Source organism: Uranotaenia lowii, chromosome 1 (assembly GCF_029784155.1).
Source record: "Uranotaenia lowii strain MFRU-FL chromosome 1, ASM2978415v1, whole genome shotgun sequence".
NCBI classification, from domain to species: Eukaryota; Metazoa; Arthropoda; class Insecta; order Diptera; family Culicidae; genus Uranotaenia; species Uranotaenia lowii.
In genome coordinates, this window is record NC_073691.1 from 94,051,322 (window position 1) to 94,054,089 (window position 2,768).

Sequence of the window (2,768 nt, forward strand, 5' to 3'; positions counted from 1 at the left end):
TGATATTATTTGCAGTAAGCTCATTCTATTTACTCGTCTCTAATATATCTTTTCAGCTTCTCCTCCTTATCTTTTCCACAACTTCTCATTCGCTCATCTTCTCCTTTTCATATTTTATAATCTCGTTATCTTATCATCTTCTCCTCTTCAAACTTTTCCATTTACCAAACTTATTGAATTCTCATCTTCCTCACATAAAATCTGGATTTCATCTTTTAACCAACTAACTTTTTCATTATATCACCTCCTTATCTTGTAATCATCTAATTTTGAACATCTTCAACACAATTTCTTGTAAACATATAATTTTCTGAAAACCATCTTCTTTTTTCCATTCTGCCTCTTTTACTTGTTTCAGTTGTTAAGTTTCTAATTTTTATGAGTTTTTATTTTAATAATCATTATCTGCAGTTTTTCCTTCTTTTCAATTATCTCAATTTCTTGAATCATCTTCTCATCAGTTCACAGATTTCACAAAATATTCGCATTAACTGTGATCCACAGAATGTCATTTGTTCCGTTGATTTCCCGTTGTGGTCCTCCTAACTCGCAATTCATAAGCTTTTTTTTATACAGCTTTTCTCTCGAAACGCTGTTTTTTTTGCGGTCCTCCCAACTCGCAAGCTTACACAGAAAAAAAATCTGAATCCTTAAAAGCACTGAAAATAAAAACACCTAATGTTACATGACACAGAACACGATTTCCTAATGTAAAATTCCGTCATTTATGATGCTTAATTTTATTTACATCATATGTGATGTAATTTTCCAGTTTTTTTTTGTCAGTATGAAGACCAAAATTCAACAAAATTTAATATTACATCACAAATGATGTAAATAGAAAGAAGCATCATAAATGACGGAATTTTACATTAAGAAATCTTGTTCTGTGTTATTTAAAATTCGGGGTTTTCATTTTCAGTGCTTTTAAGGATTTATATTTGTTTGCGACTCGAAATGGTTTTCTCCAAAATTTGACGCGATAACAGTCGAAACCGTCGAAACGAATAAAAGATTTTACACTGCTCGATAAATAAAACGTAATTCGAGCAGTTCAATCGTTATCGCTGCGTAAAAATAAATGAATTATTGGTTCGTTTAAGTATCCGTGCGAGCAACCGGGGTTTTGCGATTTTTGTTTTGATTGTTTTGTCCGTAAAAATATTGAATTGCTGCAGTTTCGGATATTGGGAGTCTCACTGGCTCCAGCCAACAAACAGCAAAAAAAAAAGATATTGGGAGTCAGTATCATTTTTGTTCTTTTTCAAAAGGTGAGCATAATTAAATAACTTTCTAAGTATCTCATCGGTAATCACGTACCTACATATATTTCAGAAACAACTTTCTCAATTTTGCAATGGAATCAGGGGGCATAAACATAACATCATCCTACACTTGGATGGGTAGGCCCTCCACAATCCGGATACCCCGGTTCGTGGCACCCAGTGAAGGTCGGATTCGGGAAAAATGGAGGTAGTGGTGCATTGCCATCTTCGGATTTATTCTGAAGTGTAGTCCGAAAATGGAGAAGGAGCGATCGGTTGATTTTTTTTATTCTCCATGTTTATCGGAATTAACGACACTAAACGACTGGGATCAATTGTTTTAATTTTGCTGCACTGAGAAGTTTACAAACTACTGCTCGGCGAGAAAACTTGTGGTGAGTTATTTTTGATCAGTTTTACTTTTTCTGATTTTTTATTGTCTATCTCCAAAATACTTAGAACAAACATTACACATTGCAGCTTTCAGAGAAGGAGGCCCAGGCGCTGCGGTTCCAACCGGAACATACTGTACACCGGAAATAAATATCAATAAACCAGCTTGGTAGCGGAGATTCACTTAAGGAATCTTTGCATCAGCTGAGATGCGCTAGAATACTCGGTAAGATGCGCCAAGAATTTGTTATGCTCGGTGATGATTTTTCTCCTTTGAATCTTTTCCAGGTTTCCTTCAAATAGACGAAAATGTTCCGTTTCCGCGATGCGAATGCCAATTCGAATTCGTTCTTTTTCTTCTCCGTCGGAAGGGAGGTTTCCCTGTTATCTCTATCGAAAGCATTTATTTCGAGAAGGCCAATGAATCAACATCTACGTTGCACACAAAATTTTCGAGGCCGGAATTTAGCAAAATTTTGCTCAAATTTGACCAGCTAGAAATTTAGCAATCAAATTAGCAATTTTTTTTTACTGAAATTTTAGCATAATCGTCAAAAGTGTCTAGACTAATTTTTTACTTATTTTTCAGCAAAAAAAATTATGATTTGCTACAATTTTAGCAAAACAATTTTTTTTTAACTTTACTAAAATTTCAGTGAAATTCAATTTTCAATTTATAAATGTTTTCGGTAAAGAATAAAAAAAACTATCATCGGTTCACCATTTTATATTCCTTAATTTTCATAATAATTTATAACACACTATTTATCCTACCAAAATACAAGAGATCCAAATACACTGATGTTGAAGTTTCCTTTGTCGGCATCCGGTTGGTGATCTACAGCAGTTTGGTTAGCTGCTCTTTCCGCTTCCGTGGAGTTGAATTAATCATGGAGATTTGGAACACATTTAGCCTGGAACTGAGTTAAGGCTACTCAATTCGCCGGAGCTCTTCGGCAATTCACTGGATCAAACTGCAAAATAGGAATTTTATTTTTTTTTCTCTGCATCTGCATAGCAATATACCAACATATAACTAGATACAAATGCTGCGGAACAATTCGTGTCTCTACGTGCTGATGACATAGATCGTCGACAGTCTCGGCTGTT

General features: G+C 34.6%; 1 long non-coding RNA gene across 1 annotated transcript; it reads left to right on the forward strand.

Annotated features, from left to right (window-relative positions):
• Nucleotides 1-919: 919 nt before the first annotated feature.
• LOC129740044 (uncharacterized) lies at nucleotides 920-2,079 on the forward strand. The gene is made up of 4 exons (XR_008736079.1): nucleotides 920-1,271; nucleotides 1,336-1,660; nucleotides 1,746-1,884; nucleotides 1,947-2,079. It is a non-coding gene; the product is annotated as an uncharacterized LOC129740044 (long non-coding RNA).
• Nucleotides 2,080-2,768: the final 689 nt, after the last annotated feature.